Consider the following 26,230-nt stretch of genomic DNA (forward strand, 5'->3'; position numbering starts at 1 on the left):
TCACGCAACGCTTAAAATGAATATTAGAAATCTAATAAACTGTCATTATTTTTGAACAATTTAGAATCTAAAGGTATATAAGATATAATACCATACTCTTTTTAACTTAAAAAAATAAAATAAAATGATGGTAGAAAGGAAAATAAAGAAGCAAGTTGGAGTTGTATAAATAAAAGTAACAAACGAGACCATTTAAGAAACAAAAAAGTGGTAAATGTCATAATGGAGATTCGAACCCGCGTTTACACTTCAACATTCCCTACACAGAACTATCTACCATCTTTGCCAACATAACTAGTTGCAATGCTAATGCTTAATTACACACTTATAGGATTTCAGATTTATGGGGTCTTGGACAGGCACCCCAGGGCCGGGCCTGTTCCTAGCAAGATAAATGGTTTTTGAGTGGCTTTTTCTTATTGATTTTTTAGTTGTTTTTTTTATTTATATAATTTAGCAGTAAGAAAAAGGTATGGTTAATGAATTTTTGAATAATTAAGAAGCCAGTTTTTCAAGCAAAAGCTAAAAGCTAATTTTTAGTTAGCGTTTGGCTTTTACATTCATTTTGCACTAAACAATCAACACTTTTATCATTGATTTTTACCAAACACTTTATAAACTTTGTCAAATAACCAACCAAAGCAGTCAGTCAAGCCAGCTAAATGAAAATGTCAACAACTAATTGTCAAACACCATGATAGCCTGAATGTCTTTAGTTGATACACCAGTTTCTAAAAAATAGATATTTTTATTCAAATATACTCTTAAGTATGATGTCTTGCATAACATGTCTCCCCATTTAAGGATCCAATGTTAAAGCCTACGACGGTCTTAATTGGTCTGACCCTAGGTCAGAAAGTCCGAAACGCCATCCCAAAACTATTTCGAAAAGTATTAAAATCCTATTCTAAAACTCAATTAATTATTCATGATGATTAATTGCATGTTAAGCTCAATCCTTGGAAAAGTTCAATTAATTGTTAATGAAAATTAATTATTTTAAATAAATATTTTCAAAGATATTTTTATAGTAAAAATTGGATTCTATCTCGTAAAATCAGATTTTCATAATTAAAATATAAAAGAAAATCTTTAAAACAGCGTTTTAAGAAAAACTGGCAAAGACGTGTCAGCGCATTAGCTTACACCTAGCGCACGTTGGTGTGTCAAGCGCACCATTGTCCACCTGTGTCAGGTGCACTAATCTGCACCTAACACATGGATTTGTGACTCACACAGAGTCTTGAGTCAAGCGCACTTCTCAGAGTGGGATGCAAGTTCTTCTTTCTTATCTTTTTCAAGGCGCATACCACATTTATGCTTTCTAGTGGGAATGCCGCGTCAGGCGCACCAATTTGCATGTGACACGTGGATTTGCACGTGACACGTCAAACTGTGCTTGGCGCAGCTGGCGCGTGAAGCGCAGTTTCGTTTTTCCTATAATTACACATGATTTTCGTACAGATTTCAGAACAAATTTTCACACATAACACTCAACTTTTATATTACAAATACCTTACGAACCTCTCTACGAAACACAAAACCAACCTACAAAAAACTCATACTTTCAAACATAAAGACAATCAATCTACATACATATACACATTCATACTTTCAAGCTTCACGATTGCTCGTTCCGACGGTAGTCAATCTCACAGACCCAAGCCACGATATAATCCTAAGGGTCCTTGAATAAATTCCTATGTTTATATTGAAGTTACTAACCTTTTCTTTTATGATGTAGATCTTTAATATAAAAGCGTTCTATTGTATTCTAATCATTCCTTATTTTTTATTTATTTATATATATATATATAATTATATGCTTACCTGATCGTTTTATAGTACATATTATATGATTATCGTGATTTATTATTTTTATCACCCATATGTTATTTTTGCTAATAAAAGACCTGAGGAACTATTTTAATATTAATCAGATTATTTTGGACAACCTACTAGGTACCTAGTAAATTGATTGCATAATGACATACCACTAAAAAATAGTCTTTTTATGTGTTTCATGAACCAACCTATACTAAATATTTTTAGGGTGCTTAAAACATTATTTGGTTATTCTATTGCATAAACATTGACATGAATCGATATTAAGTAGAGATCAGCAATGGGGAACATGGTTCTTGACTGTGTTTGTACCCTCACTCCCGAACTCAATATTTGATTCACTTTGACCATATATGGTGTGTAGACGGGAAAATATACATTGGATAAGTACCTAAGATGTCCCTACAGTTTCAATATCCAATTAAGTTTATGAGTCTTTCTTTAAAGACTTGTTGGCGACTTTGAAACATTTCAAATATAAAAACCTTTATAATGGGGTAGCCAAATACAAATACATGCTCATCCCGAGTACGTAGGCGAAATAAAAACACGCCTATGCTAGTTTCTAAATCACTCGTATCTAAAAATATTATATTAAAATCATCATCAATTATTTTCACAAGTTCACACAACCACCCCTTAACACTTTGCGTCTGAGATCTTTAGAGAATTGTTAGATGTACAAAAATTAATTCTATATGTATGTCAACTTAGAAATCGTTTGGTTAGGCCGATAAAATCATTGGTATTTCTATTTCCTAGGAAGTGTAAGATGAGATTTTGGTTGACAAAACGTTTGCGAAATGGTGGAAGTAGAACTTCCATGAATTTCTACTTCCTATAAATTACTTACCCCCCCAGGTAAGTAGAAATTCATGAGAAGTTCTACTTTCCTTATGAATAACGAACTAAACAACATTGTTCAATTCCCATGAACTTAACGAATTAACCTCTAAAACCTTGACGAATTACCACTAAAACTTTATACTTAGGGATTGGCATTAGTTAATATAATAACAAAAATATATTCACTAGTAGAATAATTTCTTATTGCTGCGGTGATATTGCTTGGTTTTACCCATACACAGTAATATATCATGTAAAAAGAAAAGGAAAAATATAAAATAACCATATTGCCGCGGTTTTGGCCTAAAACCACAACAATATGGTTTCAACAACATTTTTTTGAAATTTTTTGATTATTTGACCAAACAATATTGCTGCGGTTTCTGGCAAGAACTGCAACAATATATTAAAATATTATTTGAACCTATTGTTGCGTTTCCTACAAAAAACTGTAACAATAGTCTTTTAGAATTAATATTGAAATGGTGTGGGCCATTTACTTCTGTCATTTACCTAGCCAGGGTGTCACTCCTCACTCCCTCTCCCCCTCTCACTCTCTCTCCTCCTCTAACCCTCTCAATCAGTTTCACGCCTCTAACCCTCTCATCATCAGTTTCTCTCCTTCTCTCTTCCTCTAACCCTCTCACCCTCTCAGCTTCCTCTAAGAGCACCATTACTCATGAGTGAAAAACTCAATCATCCCACTCTCTTTCTAACTTCCTCTCTCTAAAAAATAACATCCCACAATCAATTCTCACTCATCTCCTTAACCATGAACCATTTTTCAATCATCCCAACTACTTTTTCCTCTCTCTCTTACTTTTTGACCCTATCCAACTACTTTTTCTCTCTCATCACCCAACCACCATCATACAATATTTTTATTATTTACTTTTTAATGATATGAATTAGTTAGCGTTTTATTATTAATTAATTAAATTAATAAATTTAAAATTATAATTATCATTTTAATAATCAAGTTATCTATCTTTTATTAATACGTAGCATATGTAATTAGCGTTTTCATTAAGTAATTAAATACGAAACTAGTTAGCGTTTTTAATGATATGAGACACAATTAGCATTTTAAAAATAATTTTAAGAACGAAATACATAAAATGCTACATTGGTGCGACAATTACAAACTTAATTAAGAAAAAAAGTGCATAAAACTTAACTAGAAGAAAAACATAAAACTTAATTAAGAAAGAAATACATAAAATGCTCTTAATTAGCATTGCCACCAAATTTCTGCCATATATTGGCAAGTCTACTACAATGACCTTTCAACATATCAGCATTTCTTGGAGCAATTTCTGTTGGGTGTGCTATACTTCCTGCCTCGAAAGCTTCCCAAACTTTTCCCCAGAAGACATTTTTCTTTTGGTTCGTCCCACTTACCTTATCAAGAGTCGTGTTCATAAATGCGGAGATCAGGAGTTCATCTTCATCTTCACTCCAAACCCTCTTACCACAAGAACTTGTGGCTGGGATAAGTGGGTTTTGTGATTGAACGGGTTGTCTTTGCGGTGGTTGCTGAGATCGATTACCTGATAGTAATTGCGAAAATGATTGAGTTCCCTTAACAAATTCATCAAAACCATCAGAATCATCATCTTCACGGTATTGACCAACATCATCACCATCACAACCTTCTTCGTATTCACCACCATCATCATCAACATCATTGTTCGGAGATGCATCTTCTTGGTATTGAGAAAATCCATAATTAGGATCAAGTTGACGATTATGAAAGGTTGGCATTAGATGGAGATTCATGGTTGAGGTTATCATATTGAGGAGAAGCATTTTGAGAATTTTTCCCCCTTTGATTGGTATTTATCTGAGAGGGTTGACGATATTTTGATTGATTTTGAGAAGGTTGGTGATAATTTGACTGATTTTGAGAGCTAATTAAGCGATTTTGTTGCCTAGGCATTTGGTTTTTTGAGCAATTTTGGGGTTGATTTCTTATATAATTAGGATAATTAGGATCCATAATTATAAGAATTTGAAAATAAAGAGCAATGGAAGAAGAGTTAGAACAAAGAGAAGAAATTTAGTGAAGATGGAGAAAATTAAGTGTGCCCAAAATATAGCAAAATGGGTCTCTATTTATAGATCTCGAAAAAATAGAGCCGTTGGTATTTTTTTTTTGATTTATATTTTTTAAAATATAACCGTTGTAAAATTTACAACGGTTATATTTTAAAAAACCCATAAGAAGCTGACATTTGGCGTGGATGACAAATGTCACGCTGCAGTTGGCGCTGACATGCGTGTCAGCGGGCTTCTTTTTTTTGCCTCACCCAGCAGCAAAACGCGGCGTTTTGCTGCTGGGTGAGGCAAAAAAAATTAGTGGAATGCTGACCAGGCAGTGGGTCCCACTCCCACGCCTGATCACCATTTCACTCACCCCATCGCATTTTTTTTTTTGCCCCAATCACTCCCATTCAACACATGATCTTTTTTCCAATCATGATTAAGACCCTTTTTTTTCCTTGTTTTTCACTCATGGTTAATGATGCTCTGACCCTCTCATCGCGTGATGCTTTAACCACCATTCGACAAGAAATCAACGGCGACGGCGAACCCGATGGAGAATATGAGCAGCAGGCTTGTGCGATAAACTGGTTCCATCTTTCGTCCTCACCAGCCACTTTCAACCGCCACACAACATCCGTCGTCCTTTCTTTTACATTGTCGGCCGTTCGAATCATTCTTCGCCCTAACCTTGTCGGCGGAGAAGACAATTCTTCGCTCATATACAATCTCAGTCGCCAATCTCCATTAAAGGGAACAATCTTAGATCTGAATTTTTTTTCTTTTTCCGGATCTCACACTTTGCCGTTTAAAAGTTTTTCGAGATTCTTGTTGGTTTGGGTTTTTTTTTTTATTTTCGATTTTTTTAGGATTTCTTTTCGATTTTTTAGTTTGTTATTTTTTTAAATATATTTTTTGTAATAAGTCATTTAGTCGTAACTGTTGTTTTTTTATTTTTGCTTTTTCATTTACTTTTTGATCCTTTTGTAATTATATTCTTTTTGTTTTTATTATATTATTTATGTAACTAGTTTTTTTATCTTTATATATTAATGAGATTCATATGTCATTTCATCTTCAGTTTGTCTACGAATTTGGTGGATAATGGATGGGTTAGTTGTCTGGTTTTAATCTTTCAAATTTGATTGCAAATTGCAAATTTTTTTTACCTGTACCAGGACCTATTGCTGTTGTTCCTGGTCAAAACCGCAACAATACATTGTACTTTTTTTTTTAATAAAAAATAAACTTATTGCTGCGCTAGGAACCGCAACAATAGGTTGGTCTATTGCTGCGCCCTTAATTGCTGCGCAGCCAAAACCGCCGCAATAGGCCACTTAATGACCACAACAATAAACATTTATTCTACTAGTGATTAGAAGTAGGGGATTAACATTGGTTAATTTAGTAAACGAACATAAAGTAACCTCTAAGACCTTGAAGAATAACCCTTAATGATAAATTTGATAAAGTTGAAAATTGGTCTAGGCAATACATTAAGGAGGAGGAGAGTTCAACACATTTACAAGTCTAAAGGAGATTTCATAATAAAATCAATTGGCAATAGTAGAAGTAGCTCCTCTAGCTTATAAAGTTTTATTTTTTCTGCTCTTTTTCCGATATAAGACAACTCACAAAGTTATTTAAGTAGGAATACTACAAGAAGGGGGGGGGGGTTGACTTGTATTGTTAGGAACAATGATGAACTTTCGCGGAATTGAGAGAACAACGAGAAAACTAAAGTAGAGAGACAAGAGATTTAACAAGGAAACACTACAGGAATCCGCGTTTTTAACGACCGCACAAAATAGACGGTAATGAATGAAAAAGGTCGGTAATTAAATTACCGACCACTAAGAAGTCGACAAGCTTCGATTGGTATATTACTGGTCGGTAATTCGAGATTATCGACTGTCTAGCGGTCAACAAAATTACCTACCATCTAACAGTAGGTAATATTGAAATTTACCTACCGCTAGGCGGTAGGTAAATTTCAGGAGAAAAAAAATAAAAAAAAGAACCAGTTAATGAATTTTGAATTTTAGATTTGTTTTGAGTTTTGAATTTTAAATTTCAAAATTCAAAATAACCAATTAATGGAATTACAAACAAATCTAAAACAAACTACAAATAATATTAGCAGTTTATTCTAAGTATCTACCTTCGAAAATAACAAGATTTACAATTATTCATAACTTAGCACAAGCAGTTACACCAACGAAGTGAAAAAAATCAAGATGAATATTGATACAATTGTTAAATTTAAAGTTTATGTAAAAAAAAGGTAAATAAATCTTTAATCCAACCAAAAAAAAGTATGGATTTCTAGTTATAATATCTACAAAACTTATTACAAGTGATGTTAAGACCAACAAAAAATAAATCAAAGCAAAAGAATAAAACAATATACAAATTTCAATATCACCTAAATCTGAAAAAGAAAATTAAATATTCTTAAAATCTAGATATAAACCTATCATAAAATCAACATATGAAAACCTTGTATACATCATTTTTCGGAAACAAAACCATTCTCCTCTGTCTTGGATGTATTCGTCGAATTCTGCTGTCTTCTAAAGGAAGTGGTCGAGAATATCTCGCCGTCAGTTGGTCGGTGCTGTTGTCACTACTTTTTTCTACTTTTGTTTCATGGCTCAGTTCTTCCATCTTTTTGCCTTATGGGTTTATGAGGGTTAGAGGAGTGAACAATGAAAAGAGAAAATAAGATGAAAGGGAAATTGATGAAGTAATTTTCTCAAAGAATAAAAAAAAAGGTGATGAAGTGATTGAGAGTAAGAAACAGGGTGTTTAAAAAGGAGAGTACGACAAGAAGTACAGTAAGAAAATAGATGGGATCAGAATAAGGGAGGCGAAGGAGTTTATTGAATTTAGGGTTATTAGTTTTACTTGGGCCCGTTTAGAGTTGGTGGTCGTCTATTCTGAAAAATTACCTACCGCTAAACGGCCGGTAATCATTTTAGGCGGTAGGTAAATACCTACGGTAGTGTAAGCAGTCGGTATCTTTTATATTACCTACTGATGATAGAGCGGTTGGTAAAATCCAGTCGTTAAAAATGCGGATTCTTGTAGTGAAAACCGTCCTCGACCTTATAGGAAGTAAAAACCTCGACCTTAAGGGATTTTAAATAAAACTTTCACTACTAATACATCAACAATTCGGTAAACCTATTTCTCTAGAGTTCCTTCTCTCGTTCCACTAGTAACACTAATCGCACAAACAGTCCTTCAACTGTTGGTACTTTCTCTTTCTTGACTTCACTCAAAATCCTCTTTTTAATACAAATCAATGAATAAAACACTAAGTGAAACTCACAGCAAGGCTAGGAACATTAACAAGTATGAGAATAGTCAAAAGCATTGACACGAAAAACATTTGCTCTCTTAAACATGAACTTAGTGATGCTAGAATGATATGTAAATGAGTTATTTATAGATGAGTAAGTTTACACGAGTAAACTCTAATAATTATCTCTAAGCAACTCATCATTACTTATCTTTTCCCAAAAATAAAGTAATTCTTTTCAAAGCCTAAAATTAGTTTTTTTTATTTAAATATCTTTGGGTAAAATCGGTTTTAACAAACCCAATAAATAATATATATCAAAATCCGATCAGATAAAATAGAAATTATTCTCATAATAAATTAGTTGAGATATATCATAAATAAGATAAAGATAAGATTTTTATATTCCACAAAATATTAAATCGTACTTAAGAGAAAATCATTAACTTTTATCTAAACCAAAAGATAAATCTAAATAACTGACCTTATCCTGAGCATCTTATTTCACAGTGCCAATTAACTACTCTTATACTAATGTTGATTCTTTCGATCAAAAACTGCTATGTTCCTAATCTTAGGAACAATTCATTCTAGTTTATTGCTTGTTACTTATAAAAGTTCCTAATATCCCCTGGTGACCTTCCGAACTCTACTTCTAGCAGATTCATCAAGTCTTCTGAAGTCCAATACTCCTTGAATTATTCATCGTCATTGACAAACTTGTTTCGTCCTCATAAACACTTTGTAGAATATTAGTCCAACTAAGCTTGTCTTTGTTATATGTCATCTTCAAAATTTAGAGTCAACAATTTTCCCTTTTTGAGGATGACAACAAATGCAAACTTCAAAAAAAAAAAAAAAAACTTAAGAGTTTATGAGTTATAAAGGCATCTTCGATTTTTACTAAAACAAATAAGAAGTGAAACACATGATCCAGCAAAAAATTTGTGAAAATAATTTGCCTTATGTATTTTCCCCTTTCTCATCTTCAAAAAGAAACAGTAAGTCAGCATAAGTAGGAATACAAGCACAATACTAAAGTATGGGAACTTTTATTAGCAAGAGTAGGGAATGAAACTTGCTCAAACCGCAACCTTATAATATGAGTCATCTAACTGCAAGTTAGGAAAATTAGAAACCAAATATAATGCAAAACAAGTCCATTTCCATTCATTACTGCAGGTGCTTACAAAAGAAAAGCAAAAGAAAAACAAAGAAATAAAAAAAAAGAGAAATCCTAAGGAGATGATCAAGAGGAAACAAAATAAATTCTAAGGAGCCAATGAGGGTTATGAAGTAGAAACATACTCAGTGAGGGTTTCCTCCATTACTACTTCTTCCAGTTTCCCCAAAACCTCAACATGATTTGCAACCACTTGTTGAACAAGTCCATTGAGCCCACTTTCTATAATCTTCACCAAGAACGAGTCCTTTATGTCCATTTTCTATAATCTTCACCTTGGTGTACAATTGGATTAACGCAGAGTTTAATTTATTGAAGGAGTTAATCACATTGTTTGTTCCCTTAAAAATAGTAGCCAACTAAATGTGAAGCGAATTTGCTTGGGTATGGACTCCTTGTATACCTTGGTGAAAACACTTTGGTTCCGGACCATGTCATACATAAGTTCATAGAGGCACTCCATTCTCTCAATATGCTTACTGCGTAGGTTTGGTTAATTGGAGGGACAAGAGTCTCTTATTCCTTAAAAGGAGGACCAGTGAGAGGTGGTAAGTATGAGGTGGATGTTTTTAAGGGAGAGGGTTGAGGTGTATTTCTAGAGACATGAGGAGTAGGAGGGTTTGTTGTAGTATAGGTGGAAACATGTTCTGGTATAGTAGTGCTAGGAACAGGTTATGGAATTTTGGTGGAGGGAGCTGTTTTTGTCATGGTGGTAGTAATGAGAATAGTTGTGGGAGCAAGAGAAACAGGGGGTTATGGAATTTAGCGTCCGATTCCGCGTTTTTAGCGTCTAATTTTGGCGGAGGGAAAGGAGTGACATTCTTGTTGTGCTTGGAGGTAAAATTGGTGCTTGAGGAGGAGAGGGATGAACTTTATTCAGCAAAGATAAGGGAGCATCAACCATGTCACATCATTAGAGGGGGGAACATAGTCAGCAGTAGGAACATTAATATTAGTAGGAGAGGAGATTGGAGGGATAGACACATCATTCTTTTCAACATGGGCAGGTGAAGAGGGAACATCCAGGATTTATAGCTCATCCAAATTTTCTTCTTCTTCCTCCATTGAAAAGAACTGCTTGACGAGCCTTTAGCTTTACTTTTGAGGTTCCACATGACCATGTTCCTTTTTCTCCTTAGGGAGACTTTTCTTGGATGCTTCCTCAACCAAAGCAGTTTTAGGAGTTATCTTTCTTTTAGAAACTTTGAAACTCGATTCTTCTTCTTCTTCTTCTTCTTCTTCTTCTTCTTCTTCTTCTTCTTCTTCTTTTCTTCTTCTTCTTTTCTTCTTCTTCTTCTTTTCTTCTTCTTCTTCTTCTTCTTCTTCTTCTTCTTCTTCTTCTTCTTCTTCTTCTTCTTCTTCTTCTTCTTCTTCCATTTTTTCTTTTATAGCCCCTTCTTAATTTCTTGTCCGACCTTCCATTAACCAAAGATAAGCATAGATATTTAATGGCCTTAGCATTCATTATGTTTCCATGACTTTATCCTTGTGAGACAAAGCTACCCAAATAGTACCTCAAAGAATTTAAGAATTTCGGTCAGGAGTGCACCAAACCTAACAACAGTGTTGTTGGAGATGCCATGGTGAAGATGCTGAATCACAAAGGAAGAGAAGTTTATTTGGGTTTAGGTTTCTAAGCAGTGCATATAAACCATATCAAGTAAAAACACTTTTTTCCTCTTGGCTTGTCTAGGGAAGAGGGACTTTTTTCACCAAATTATATAAAATTTTGTGAAAGTGGCTAAGAAGATTGTGATCCAAAGTAGTACACGTTTTGGATCCTTTGAAACTGCACACAAGGTCATCTTGGATAATGTGAGTGAAAGGGAAGGCAGGTTTGTATTTGAAATAAACATCAACTCCGGTGGTAGGAGCATTGAGTAAGGAGCCTAGCTTAGCTTCATCAAACTTATTTCAGTATCTTCAACTTCAAAGGAACATAACCAATCAATTAACTCAAAATTTTCACAAAATTCATCTAGGGCTTCCAGGATTAACACATTTGCAAAACTAGACCCATATAGTTTTCTCCAATTTCGTTTCTATATGGTTTTAACTACAATAAGGAATTTTTCTTTTCAACACCAAGAATGATTGATGCACATAACAAGAATGTATTTGGGTTGGATAGAAGTATCTTTCTTGAGATGATTTCCCCGAAACTTTCTTGTTGTTCCTTTCGTGGAAACCGATTGAACTTGCTTGTATTCTTTTTGAATCAATTTAGGTTCCCCCTCAACTTGTAGCTCCGTACCTGTTCTTGCTGAATTTCAGATATTTTTGGAGAATATAGTGGAGGAACGTCTTGAGTTATGTTAGGTGGTTTAGGGACTAAGGAGTCCATTGGAGTAGTTGATGGTTGAGAGGATGAAGGATTTGATTAAAAATTGGTTGATTAGTTCTAGGGTTGGTGTTTGCACTGATTCTTGACATGATTGAAGTGGAGAATTTATAAGGGAGGAAGAGAAGTAAGATTCAAAAAGAAATAAGGAAGGAAGTGTTGTTTGAGAAAGATGGGAACTAAGGGGGATGAAAGAAGAAGAAAAGACATGCAGTTTAATGTAAAAAGATGGCGGTAGAAATAAAAATTGGCGGTTAGGTGAAATCGTGAGATACAAAATAAATAAAGGAATTAAGATAAGGATATATATTTTGTAAGCTTAATGATAATATATATCCTTACAAAAATTATTTTCAGAAAAAAAAGAAGTACAACATCTGCAACAATTTATTTCAATAGGAACCAAATTTTGCACATAACCTTAAGTCACAATTTCAAGTGGCACATTAGGCAATAAGGGAGATATTAGAAGACATTAGTGAATGGTTCCTAATCCGATCATGTCCATGTTAGGAACATGGTGAACTTGTGCTTGGATCCACTTAAATTTTCTTTTATCGATTCTACCTTACACATATCAATATTCAATTTACAGGGGAAGTTCATGGTAAATACAATTAACATAATTTTAACAGACCTAGCTCCAATCTTAATTGTTCAAATCTATCACTACACAAAGATGTATATGAGCAATTTGGCGACCAGTTTGACAAAATTCCAACTTTATTAATCAATTTTTAACATTGTCTTTTAAGAATTAGTGTCTTATGTGAATATATTTCACTCTAGATGATGCACTAGATCTTAGAAATACCTATAACACTTGTATTTGCAATACATAGGAACACAATTAAGTTTAATTCCATGGTCATGAAGGTGTTGATTTATCCATAACATTTGGGAACAACATGCTACAACAGCAACACAGTCAGCTTCATGCTGTGGATAATGCAACAATGTTTTGTTTTTTGGTACTCCACAAAACCAAACTATGACCTAGGAACTGTACCATACATGAAGGGCCTTTTCTATTTACAAAATCTTTAGCATAGTTAGCATATGCAAATCCTTTAAGCTCAAATGTGTCACATGTTGGATAGAACACGATTAGATCATCAGTTCCCTTTAAATACCGAAAGATCCTCATTACAACAATTAAGTGAGATTCCTTTGAAGCAGATTAAAACCTAGCACAAAAACCAACACTAAAAGCAATGTATGGTCGACTTGCAGTTAGATTTAACAAGGAACCAATCATACCTCTATATTTCTTTTGATCCACCATTGTTCCTATAGAATCTCCATCTAATCTAGTTGCGGTTTTGATAGGTATATGGTTGATCTTAGAATTATCAAGAACAAACTTATTAACTAGTTCTTTAATGTGATATTTTTATAAGCAAAACTACCTTTTACAGTTTTTTTTGATTTCTAATCCATGGAAGAAGTTTAACTCACCCATCATGCTCATTTCGAATCCATTATTCATTAGATATGCAAAATACTTGTATAATGATTCGTTAGTAACACCAAATACAATGTCATCAACATAGATTTGGACAATTAGTAAATCAATATTTTTGGATTTTAGGAATGATGTTTTGTCAACCCGACCTCTTTAAAAATCATTTTCATGTAGGAACTTAGACAATATTCCATACCAAGCTCTAGGGGCTTGCTTAATTCCATATAAAGCCTTGTCTAATTTAAAAATATGGTTTGGAAAATGAGGATTTTCAAACTCAGGTGGTTATTCCACATAAACTTCCTCATTTAAGTATCCACTTAGGAAGGTACCCTTGACGTCCATTGGGTACAACCTAAAACCCATGAAAGCAACAAAGGTAATTAAAATTTAAATAGATTCTAACCTTGCAACAGGAACAAAAGTCTCCTTTTAGTCAATATCTTTCCGTCGATTGTAGCCTTTCACAATTAGACGATCTTTGTTCCATACTATAGTTTCATATTTATCCAATTTATTCCTAAACACCCATTTAAGTCATATCGATCACCTTATGATATTTGGAATGTGGTTCCAAGTACCATACTTTCTTTTTTTCAAACTGATTAGGTCATCTTGCATGGCCATTATCCAATCCGAGTCACTGAGGGCTTTTTCATGATTCTTTAGTTCCATCATGGGTTTTAATAGATCCTTTCGTGGGCTTGACTGTTTTCAACCCAATTCCTTTGCTCTAGAGGATAAGTGATTGAGTATGTTAGAGCATGGGTTTGTGGTTGCAACTAGGTATCAGAAAATTGTCACATGTTATACTCTTTTTGGTAGTCTTACAATCTTGCCTTTAGAATATCGTCGCGGGAGTCAACCTCCAATGTTGCACATCAACCTGGGATTTATTGGTCGTCACTTTATAGTCCTGCTTATGCATGATCGTGCTCCGTTGCCTACACTGTATCCTAGATGGGATCATTATTGTAACCTTGACATTCATTTTTGGAGAACAAATTTGCGGGAAAGGTTTGATCAATGGAACATTTTAGATAGAACATAAATATTTATAGGTTTCATTTCTCATGGCATGGTTTAAGTAGTAGGATTTCATTTTCTTTCGTAGTTACTCCACTTATGCGTTTAAAGTTTGTGTTATCCCTCATTGTTTAGTTTATTTCACTTTGATATATAATAGTTTCTTATGTTTTGGCATATACCATGCTTATAATTGCAAGTCATGATTTAGATCTAACCTTCAATCTATAGGTGGCGACATCAACCAAATAAATGTTCAAGATGGTAACATATGGAACGAAATATATAAGATCAAACACACATGTTTAAGAATATATCTCCGAACACTAACATTTAAAACTACTAAATTTCATAACGACAAATTAAGAAAATAAAAATACAATCATCACTTACCATGTCTACTATCACGCCATGACCATATGCATGACTAACTCTTCTCCGACGACGATCTTCTTCGAGTTCAGGCATTAAATCCTCCAAAGCAATAATCAACTCATTGAGGCATCGATAATATGTCTCCTTCTCAGTTCTATCGCGTATCTCTGGATGGAGTGGATAAGCACGTGCATCCAAGTATTGCAAAAGCTGTCGTCATTTCAAACGGGTATTCTCAATAATTAGAGGGTTATCCACTACAGGTACATTGAGTATATAAGATACATCATGAGGAGTGATGGTCATTTCTCCAAATGGCATGTGAAATGAATTTGTTTCAGGATGCCATCTCTCAACGAAAGCTAAAATCAGAGGCAGGTTTACGTGCTTAAACATACAAGTTGATAAATGTTTTAATTGTGTTTTTGCAAGCAGAAGTTTAACATCATCTTATTCTATAGTCCACGAAGACAACTGATCACTTCGATTGTGGCATGTCAACAAACCTCGATCCTATTGAACAAAATAGCTATTATAAATAGGATTTGTTGTCCCAAACTATCTTTAACTTTCATGTTTTTGCGAGAAACTACCTTATAAAAAAATTGTTATCCCAAACTATCTTACTTTTACCAATTTGTTGTTCACCGCTACCTTATGTCAATTTCTGGCGTTGACTTTTGTTTTTTCCGGTTTTTTAGTGTCACCTTATATCACTTGACCTCTTCAAACCCATATTTTCCCACCTTACTTCCCCTATTTTCCTGTGTGCGAGCGTTCTATTTCTCATATCTATGTGATACTTTCTACCACCAATAAATTCCTCTCCTATTTCAACTAAAATTGAAACAATCACCCTCCTCAATTTCCACAAGGGTAATTTTGTTTTTCCCACAAATTTGAACTGAAAAAACAAAAGTCAACGGCAGAAACCGGCATAAGGTAGTTGTCAACAACAAAATTGTAAAGTAAGGTAGTTTAGGACAATTATTTTTTTAAAAGGTAGTTTCTCGCAAAAGCTTGGAAGTTAAAGGTAGTTTGGGACAAAAAATCCTTATAAATATACACGAAATAGTGAATACATGGATTAAATGACGAAAAAGGAAAGCATTGGAAGATGTGCATCTAACCCGACCGATCCATACGTAGTGTGCAACATGAGGGCGAAAACCGATTTTCTCCTCATTGTTCTTCAACCCTAAATCAGTGACCCTAGATTTTCTCACACCCAAACCTAGATCTCCTCCAATAATATTCTTCCTTAAACACTCAATTGAGATTATGGCTGAAAAATTCATCCCCAATTTGAGTCCCTTGACTGATGCGTTATTCGATACTGATGACTATGGGGAGACGCTGTTAATTAAAGACGTCTGTGATTCATTCGAGCGTAGATCTCCTTGGACTTGTTTTTTTTAGTATGGGGGTGCAGGACATCATATGGGTCCAAGCGCAAAGAAGGCGCTTTAATTTGCGTTGGATGAGCAGTTGGAGGATACGAAGGGGTATGAATTGGGGGAGGCAAGGCCCAAGTTACCACCCAATTTGGCTGCGGAAAACGTGAGAGAGGATAGTGACTATCAGATCTTGGAGGAATTTAATTATTCTGATGATTTGTCTTTTGAGAGTGAGAGGGAGATTATTCAAATTGATAGTGAGGAGGAGGAAGAAGAAAAATTAGGTTTTTTAGAGAGGATGGTGAAGTTAGAACAAATCGTGGAGGATGAAGTTATGCATGATGCGGTGGAGGACAAGAAAAAAGGATGCTCAGTGCGTAGGCCCTATATGCTCAGGTCTTGCTGTAACACCCCGAAATTTCTCTGAAATTTTCGTGTGTTAATTATTATTATCTGATGTGATAAATTATATTTCTACTAAATTATTTTCGGAAAGTATATATATATGTGTATATATTTTTACACCTACATTATTTTAATTGACTTTGTGCAATGGTTATAATGTGCGTTTTATTTATGTGGCATTGTGTTAGTCGTATAATACAGTTGTCCACATTGTTTTTATGAAACAGACAATGTAGTACTTTTTTGTGTGCCGAGTGTATAATGTGGTAGTATAGTATGTGCGTATTTGTATTTCGTTAGTAATGATAATTTTTAGTTTTGAAAGTATATGCTTGTACATATTATTTTTGAACGTTTTTACTTGGTGTCTGGAGTGTACATTGTACTAGCGCTTTGTACATTGTATTTTGTGTGTGTCCAAATTTATGATATTTTGCCATAATATACGAAGAGTTTTGGACAGCTTATTTGATCCTCTTGTAACGTTGCGATAACAAAAGGTCAACCTCTTCATTTTTCCTCCTTAATGCACCTCATAAACCACAAACTCTTCACCTTAATTTCTGAAAATAAAATCAGCAACTCTTGGCCCTTTGCCATCCTCATTTCACACGCCTATCAAAGGGAAAGAGAGGGAAAAAGTTTGTGCTTCTTCCACAATTATTCTCACACATAAATCAGTCACGTTTCTTAGTTTCACGTTATCTTTGCATCGGTTTTCAAGCACGTATCAAGATTGTTGTGTTGTGTTCGTAGGAGTTGAAGGTGGTGATTTTTCCCAAGGTGTTTAGAGTATATTTGAGGTTTTCTACTGCGTATCTTCCCAAGAAAAAGGTAACTAGCGTTTTTTTTTAATTCGGTAGAGTATAGATATTGAACTTAGGTTGTTAGAAATGCATTAGAGAACGTAGTATCATGTTAGGTGGAACTTAGAGGTTTGTATGGTTAAAGTTTCATGTGGATTCTTTAGTTGTTGGTATTGTTTTCGTGTTTGGAATTTCTACTATAACCTTATTGTTAGCACTTGTCAAATTGTTGTTTTCTCTTGGTGGTATGGTGGTGTTCATTTGGTTGATTTCCTTGGTTTGTGTCTTGGACTCTTGGTTGTCATTGTGGTGATTGATGAAGTTTGTTGTTATTGTTGTGGTTGTTGATGAGTCATGGACTTGTATGAGGGTGTTTGGTGTGAGTGTGGGTGAGACTTGGTGTTGGTATAGGCGTGGGTGGGTGGAGCAAGCCTCGGAGAAGCCTTCGTGGGCGAGCGAACGAAGCTCGTAGGCCACGGCAGAACGCTGCTCGCGACTCGCTAGCCTCGTCGCGACTCGCGACGACTCACGACAGCTGGCTGTCGCGACCAGCGATGCTCGTCGCACCTTGCGACGAGGGTCTGTCCCCTGGGTCGTGCTGCTGTGTTTTAATTTCCTTTTTGGCTTACAGCTTGTGTATCTTGGCTTGGTTGGTCTTAGGTATGTATACTAAGGGTGTATGAGTAATCTTTGGTTGATTAAAGTGCTTCATTAAGGGTAGGTGCCCATTTGTGACGGGTAGCTCTTGATTATGAGTCTTGAAATGTGCCGGTTGTTAGTGTTGGCTATGCAAACTCATGATAGAACCTTGATGGGTAAGATTGATTGAGTTCCGCTTATAACTTGTTTATATTGACGGTTGGATTTGGTTGATGTATGCTTGATATTTATGCTTCACGTTGTTGGATAGTGTGACTCTAGGAACGGTATGGTTTTAGAGGTCTTCATTAGGTAATCCTAAGAATAGTGTGGTTCTAGGAACTTGAGTTTGAATTCCTAAGGGTGGTATGGTCCTAGGATTTGGTTACTTAACCTTGGGCGGTATGGTCCATTGGTTCCCTACGGGTGGTATGATCCGTAGTAATATAGCTATTCGAAAAGGGAGGTATGGTTCCTCAAATATGCAACGTAGGCCTTGGGCGGCATGGTCCAATGAGTCTACTCACAGACGGTATGGTCTGTTATGTTTGAGCTCGTTGACCGCATTTGTTGCATGGTTGACGGGGTTTGGTTGTATTGGTAGAGTGTCTAGTTGTTTTAACGGTCGTTTGTATCTTTGGGCGAGTATGGTGGTTGATATTGTATTTCTGATGTTGTTTCTAATTATTTAAGTTCTTATCAGTTTCTATATGAGCTGGGAGAACTGCTAGTTACTCCCCACTGATTGTGAAAATTGTTGAATCTTTATGCAGATGGCGACACTGTTTAGAGTGGTCATAATTTTGGATCGGGGTTGTGTGTTTTACCCGTGTGCGCAAAGAAGTGGGGCTTGTCATAGTGGATGAGCATTCCAAAGCTGGATTTAGGACTAGTTACTTAGTTGGTTATAAGTAGCTACTTCTAGTTTTGACTTATGTTTTGGAACTACAGATTTCAGTTGTTTTACTCGGTTTTGAGATTTCTTTGGTGGTTTTATGACTCTTTTGAGACTTGTGGGAGATGAGGGTATGGGACCTCGTTTTCCCTTTTTATATATTCACCTTGGAGTTGACTTATGCTTATGATGGCTTATTCTATTTATAGTTCATGTTCTACTCCATAGAGTAGCATCTCCGTCCCATTTGTATTTCCGCTGCCTTTATTCATTCCATTTTCCTTATTTTTAGTCTTTGCTCTTCTTTGTTTTGGACGGGATGTTATAGTTGGTATCAGAGCAAAACGTTCCAGAAGCTCTGTTTAAGTTGCTACTACTTCCTAGAGAATGAGTAGACTTGTGACTAGGATTACTAGTGTCTTAGGCTTCAAGTCTAGAGTGTATGAGAGTTACCTGGGTAGGAAAGCTAACCTGGGGAAACATTTTGTTTACTATGTTTATCGATTTAATGCTTGCTTATGTGACTTTGATAGACTAATGTGAGAGTTTTTGTTTTGTAGTATGCCTCCACGACAACAGTTAGCTGCTAGAAAGGAAGCTGCGCGTCGTCGTCGCGTAAGTCTGGAAAATGCTTTCATCTCTTTGGCTAATAGAGCTGTTTCTTCTGGTAGTGGGCAGTCTGCTTTCGAACGGTTTGACCGTCATAGGCCCCCTACTTATGATGGTGTTGCTGACCCTGTGACTCTAGAAAATTGGTTAAGGGAGATGGAGAAGCTCTTCACGGCAACAAACTGCTCTGCTGCCGAAATGGTACCTATTGGGACCTACTATTTGAAGAAAGAGGCGGATAATTGGTGGGGTACGTTGAAGGATGTGTTTATGGCTACAGCTGGTTTTGGGTGGACCCAGTTCTCCGCCAAGCTGAAAGAGAGATTCTACCCTAATGAGTTGCGCTGGCAAAAACAGGAGGAGTTTCTATCTCTGACTCAAGGGAATATGGATATCCAGAAGTACACCGACCGCTTCACAGAGCTGTCTAAATTCGCTGGTACTGTTATTCCCACCGAGGATGAGAGGGTTAAGAGGTATATAAAGAAAATGAATCCGAGGGTAAGGACTCTGGTGCTGTGTTCGGGGGTTACCACTTTCCAAGCTGCTTATGAGATGGCACTGAGTGTTCATGCATCAGTGAGAGAGGAAGAAGTTGTTAAGGCCGCATCTGTAAGGAAGCCTTTCCCGTCTGTTGCTCCTGGTCCGGCTAAGAAGCCGAGGTTTGCGTCGAGTTTCCGTGGTGGATACCAAGGCTCCAATTCTAGGCAGGGTTTTGATTCGTCCAAGTGTCGAAGGTGTGAGAAGCCCGTGCATCCGGGGAAGGATTGTGAGGGTGCTGCCATTGTTTGCTTCTATTGTAGGGAAGCGGGTCACAAGAGTTATGAGTGTCCCAAGAATCCGAGGGCTACGGCTAAGCCCCCTGTTCCTCCTAGTCATTCTGCTCCGCCAAAGAATCGGGTTTACAGTATGACTCATTCCGACGCCGATGTTCATCCCGACGTCATCTCTGGTACCTTTCTTGTTAATTCTGTTCCTGCTTCTGTGTTGTTTGATTCTGGTGCTTCCGTGTCTTGTGCGTCTAATTCTTTTGCCAAGAAAGCTAAATTGACTTCGACTTCTCCTATTTGAACTCTTATTTCTCTACCTTCTGTGAGAATTACCCTTGTTTGGCCGAATATTATGGAGTGCCTATCTCTGTGTTGGGTATTGATCTTCCTGCCGATCTCAAGGCTTTCTCCATGGTCGAGTTTGATGTTATTTTGGGCATGGACTGGTTGTTCAAGTATCGTGCTTAGATTCATTGCCGCGATCAAAAAGTGACTCTTCGTAGTCCGTGTGGCAAGCGTATCTCCTATAGTGGAGTGGTGTTGAAGAAGAGAGTAAAGATCGTATCTGCTCTCAAAATGCAACGGCTCCGTCAAAAAGGGGAGCAAGTGTTCCTCTGCATGGTGAAAGATTTGACCCAAGAGGTGAAATTAGAGGACATTCCCGTTGTCCGTGAGTATCCGGACGTCTTTCCTGATGAGCTACCGGGTATCCCTCCTGAAAGAGAAGTTGAGTTCAGCATTGACTTGACTCCTGCAACTGCTCCTCTGTCAAAGGCCCCGTATAGGATGGCGCCTGCCGAGTTGCAAGAGTTGAAGACTTAGTTGCAAAAACTGATTGATAAGGGATTTATTAGGCCAAGTGTCTCGCCGTGGGGTGCTCCTGTTCTGTTTGTCAAAAAGAAAGATGGGGGTATGCGGCTTTGCATCGATTATCGAGAATTGAACAAGGTGACTAGGCGGAACCGGTATCCCTTGCCCCGCATTGAGGATCTGTTTGACCAGCTAAAGGGTGCAAGAGTATTCTCAAAGATAGATTTGAGGTCAGGTTATCACCAGATTTCGGTGAAGAAGGAGGATATTCCTAAGACCGCTTTCCGTACAAGATATGGGCACTATGAGTTTGTTGTCATGCCCTTTGGTCTTACTAATGCCCCTGCTGTATTCATGGATCAGATGAACCGCTCTTTCCATGAGTTCCTGGATTCGTGTGTAGTTGTTTTTATCGACGATATCCTGGTGTACTCTAAGAATGAAGAAGAGCATGAGAAGCATCTAAGGTTGATCTTGGGTATTCTGAGGCAACAGAAATGGTTTGCAAAGTTCTCCAAGTGTGAGTTCTGGCTGAAGGAGGTGTCGTTCCTAGGCCATGTTATCAGCAAGGATGGAGTTATGGTGGATCCTTCCAAAGTTAGAGCTGTGGTGGATTGGGAGAGTCCTAAAAATGTTTCCGAGATCTGGAGTTTCCTTGGTCTTGCTGATTACTATTGGAGGTTTCTCAAGGACTTCTCAAGGATAGCTCAGCCGTTGACTAAATTGATGAAGGAGGAGAGCAAGTTCCTGTGGTCCGAAGAGTGTGAAAAAGCATTCCAAGAATTGAAGAAGTGTCTCACTACCGCTCCTGTTCTAACCTTGCCTACTGAAGGGGTTGGGTTCGAAGTATATAGTGACGCATCGAAGCTCGGGTTGGGTTGTGTTCTTATGCAACAAGGAAAAGTGGTGGCGTATGCATCCAGGCAGTTGAAGGTGCATGAAAAGAATTACCCTACTCATGATTTGGAGTTGGCTGCGGTGGTGTTCGCTCTTAAAATCTGGCGTCACTATCTGTATGGGGTTTCGTGTAGGGTTTTACCGACCACAAAAGCCTCAAGTATATCTTCACTCAAAGAGATTTGAATATGAGGCAGAGGAGATGGTTGGAGCTGATCAAGGATTACGATCTGCAGCTTGATTACCATGAGGGCAAAGCTAATGTGGTTACGGACGCTCTCAGCCGTAAGTCGAAGCATTCTCTTAATGCGGTTAGAATTCCGCCGAGAGACTTATGTGATGAATTTCGGAAGCTCGAAATCGAGGTGGTACCTCAGGGTTCGGTAGAAACTCTCTGTGCTATGAGTGTCGAGCCTGCCTTGTTCCAAGAGTTGCGAGAGAAGCAGAAAAATGATCCTAAGTTGGAAAAGATCCACGTAGCTCAGGCTCAGGGTCGAGCCGAAAATTTCGAAGTCGATTCCGAGGGAGGTCTAAAGTTTATGAGTCGTTGGTGTGTGCCTAATGACTTAGAGCTTAAGAAGAAGATTCTCGAAGAAGCTCATTGTACTCCCTACTCTGTTCATCCTGGGGGTGATAAGCTTTACAAGGATCTCAAGGCTAACTTCTGGTGGCCTTGCATGAAGAGGGAAGTGGCCGAATTTGTGGCTAGGTGTCTGGTGTGTCAAAAGGTCAAGATCGAGCATCAAAGACTAGGTGGTTTGCTACAACCATTACCAATTCCCGCGTGGAAGTTTGATTCTATCTCGATGGACTTTGTTATGGGTCTTCCAAGAGCTGCTGGTGGTAAGAGTGCTGTGTGGGTGATTGTGGACCGATTGACTAAGGTGGCTCGGTTTATTCCGATGAAGAATACTTGGTCTATGAAGGAGTTAGCGGAAGCTTATGCTAATGAAATCATTCGATTGCATGGTGTTCCGAAGGATATAGTATCTGATCGTGACCCGAAATTTTTGTCTCATTTCTGGATTGCTCTGCAAGAAGCTTTTGGTACTAAGTTGAAATTGAGTACCGCTTTCCACACTGCTACGGATGGGCAAACTGAGAGGACTATTCAGACTCTGGAGGATATGCTCCGTGCTTGTGCTTTGGAATTTCAAGAGTCTTGGTTGAAGTCATTGAACTTGGTGGAGTTCTCTTACAACAACAGTTACCATGCTAGCATTCAGATGGCTCCTTATGAGGCCTTGTATGGGCGAAAGTGTCGCAGTCCTACTTGTTGGAGCGACATAAGTGACTCGTTAGTGTTGGGACCAGACTTGATCCAAGATACTGTTGAGCAAGTAAAGGTGATTCAGGCTAGAATGAAGGCTTCTCAAGATAGGCAGAGGTCTTATGCATACTTGCGTCGGAAGCCTATTTCTTACACCGTTGGAGATAAGGTGATGTTGAAAGTATCTACGATGAAGGGAGTGGTGAGATTTGGCAAAAAGGCAAGTTAAGCCCGAAGTATGTTGGCCCCTATGAGATTCTCGAGAGGATTGGGGAGGTGGCTTACAGGTTGGCTATGCCCCCTGAGTTGTCGAGGGTGCACGATGTGTTCCACGTGTCGCAGTTGCGGAGGTATCGCAGCGATCCGTCTCATGTCATTCCTATAGAGTCGGTCTCTATTGAGCCGAACATGACTTTTGAACATGATTTTCCCTTTTTATATATTCACCTTGGAGTTGGCTTATGGTTATGATGGCTTATTCTATTTATAGTTCATGTTCTACTCCATAGAGTAGCATCTCCGTCCCATTTGTATTTCCGCTGCCTTTATTCATTCCATTTTCCTTATTTTTAGTCTTTTCTCTTCTTTGTTTTGGACGGGATGTTACACTTGCAGTGAGATCTGCATGTTAATGAAAATGGGGGGGTGAGGATGTGGGTAAAAGGAAGGAGTTAGTTGTGGGTAAAGGGAAGGGAGTTGTTGTTGATGGTGGGAGAAGGGTTGTTGTGTTTGCGCTGGCAGCCCTACAACCACTGTTGGGCTCAGGTAGATTGAAGAGGAAGCTAACCTTGGCGTCTTTGCCATAAAAAGAAGAAATAAAGTGGAGTGCCACTCTACTCCCTCCTGTTAAAAACAGCAGCCCCCGGAAGAATAGGGTTGGGCCATGGAGTGGAATTGATGAGGATGCATGTGACCCAACAGTGTTGCAATTCATGAAGGGTTATGTCCCTTCATTCAGGAAGCATTACATGTGATGAGTCCCACATCAAACAACATCCTAATTTGGTGATTTCTTACTCCTTTAATGCTTTTTATAATATTTCTTACTCCTAATATTTGTGGCTTTACTTGTGATGATGAGTCCCTGAAATTTCTGCTTCACTGTGTTGGTTAAGGATTTACTTGTGATGAGTCCCCAACTACTATGTTGAGCATGTTGGATTATGTTGTTAAAAGGTTGATCATGTTGTTAAAGGTTAAGTTTTTACTGTCCCTAATATTTGTGGCTTTAATTGTGATTACTTCATGAACTTTATGCCTCACCGTGTTGGTTAGGGTTGTGTTAGTATGTTGAACATGTTGGGTTATTTTGTTAAAAGGTTCATTATGTGGTTAAAATTTCAATTTCTACTTGCCCTAATTTCTGTGGCTTTTATTGTGATTACTCCATGCACTTTATGCCTCACTGTGTGGGTTAGGGTTGTGTTAGTATGTTGAACATGTTGGATTATGTTGTTAAAAGGTTGATTATATTGAATTGTCCCTAATATGAATGGCTTTACTTGTGATAAGTCCCTGAACTTTGTGGCTTATGTTGTTAAAGCCTAAGTTTCTACTGTCCCTAATATTTGTGGCTGTAATTGTGATGACTCCCCGAACTTTGTGCCTCACTGTGTTGGATAAGGCTTGTAGTATGCTGGGGTTTTTGGCTTATGATGTTAAAGGTTCATTATTGACTGTTCCTAATTTTATTATTGACCCAATTGTGATGAGTCCATGAATTGTGTGCTAAGGTTGTTGGCTAATGATATAAATGGTTGGCTTTTAATTGTCCCTAATGCATGCACTACTTTAGAGTCCCTTATAGCCACCCAATCCATATGATGAAGTGACTCAAAACTCTAAACCAAGGTTTGAATTGCTCCAGAGTTTACTCTGTTGAGGTAACAAACCTTGTATTCAATGAGTTAATTTTTGTTATCCCTGATGGATTATTACAGGTCAAATGATGATCCATGATGTGAGTTTGGTTTCACCCTGCCTTAGTTAGAGTTGTAGTTATTAGTCCCCTGTACATCCAAATGATGAAGGGACTCATTAACTCTTAAAACAGGGACTGATTGGCTCCAGAGTTAACTCTTTTGAGGTAACATATCCTGTTTTTAATGAGTAAAAGAACCATATCCCTGATGGATTAAAGTAGGAGCAAAGTGGACCAAACATTTTTTTAAAACTTAAATTGAATAAAGTTCACCGTATAAACTTGACTGCATCTACAAACCTAGGTTGATATGCATACCTGTAATCTATACAAAAGATTTACCTTAGCTATATTTGGATGCATACCATTAACAACATAAAAGTTAGTATGCATCAACCTAAACAATTTTAAAACACAAACAGTTATTGTCCATCCAATTTCAGTTTACAAAAAAAAAAAAAATGCGTATCAGATTTCACACTAAGAATAAGGTTTGTGCAATAGTCAACCATGTAGTGTAGCAGTGAAAATAAAAAACTTACATGTACTTCTTCTTCTATGCATCACACCATTGCACATACACCCGTTAGTCTGCATCCACTTCAAAAAAAACTCCATTGGATTATATTCAACCAAAATCACCTTGTCATTCAAGTAGTCCATTGCATCATCAATTAGTTCTTGATCCACTGTCACATTCTTAGGTAGTAGCCCAACCTATCTAATTTGATCTTCCCATGGTGAGGGTTCTTGTAGTTGTTTCCCCCTTTTACTTGTAAAATCTCAACCATGCAGTATTGAAGTTGTAACCATGTAAACTTTAATAATTGTGGGTCAAAGAACTCATATGATGCTTGCACTTTTTCAATTAACTCGTCAATGTTCTTAGGAAATGAGCTATACTGCAATGCTTGTATAGCATTAAAGTAATCTAGGTCTAAAATGTTTAAATCAGAGGACTGGGGGGCTGACATACCAATTTGATGTTAAACCCATTTCTTGTGGCTGCTTCAATGAAAGCTGGATTAGTTGGACTTATGTGTTGCCTTGCATTATCTTGTTGTATCATAATTTTTTTTGAGAGATGAGCAGGCCATTTCCTCATGATTGTTGGTATAACTTGGTTGATAATCACATCCCTGATGACCACTTGGGTTATTCTCTCTATTGGTTTTGTCTCAATAGTACATGTAACTATGTTTTTGCTTTTTTTTTTTGCTGCAACCCTTTCCACAAAATGATAGATACCAAATTTCCCATCATGGATCATATGACCTTTCTTTGTCATACAATGGCCTTGAAATTACAGCCATAAACATAGCCTTTATATTGAACCTCTTTGACTATGTGCATTTGTGTGGCTCTTCTTCCCTGGGCAGTAAG

The 26,230-nt window shown here is 37.1% G+C and overlaps 1 protein-coding gene across 1 annotated transcript in view; it reads left to right on the forward strand.

Moving 5' to 3' along the window:
* LOC104895850 (sterol 3-beta-glucosyltransferase UGT80B1) overlaps positions 1-26,230 on the forward strand; it is a 108,031-nt gene that overhangs the window by 67,845 nt on the left and 13,956 nt on the right. The window lies entirely within an intron of this gene.

Source organism: Beta vulgaris, chromosome 1 (genome assembly GCF_026745355.1).
Source record: "Beta vulgaris subsp. vulgaris cultivar EL10 chromosome 1, EL10.2, whole genome shotgun sequence".
NCBI classification, from domain to species: domain Eukaryota; kingdom Viridiplantae; phylum Streptophyta; class Magnoliopsida; order Caryophyllales; family Amaranthaceae; genus Beta; species Beta vulgaris.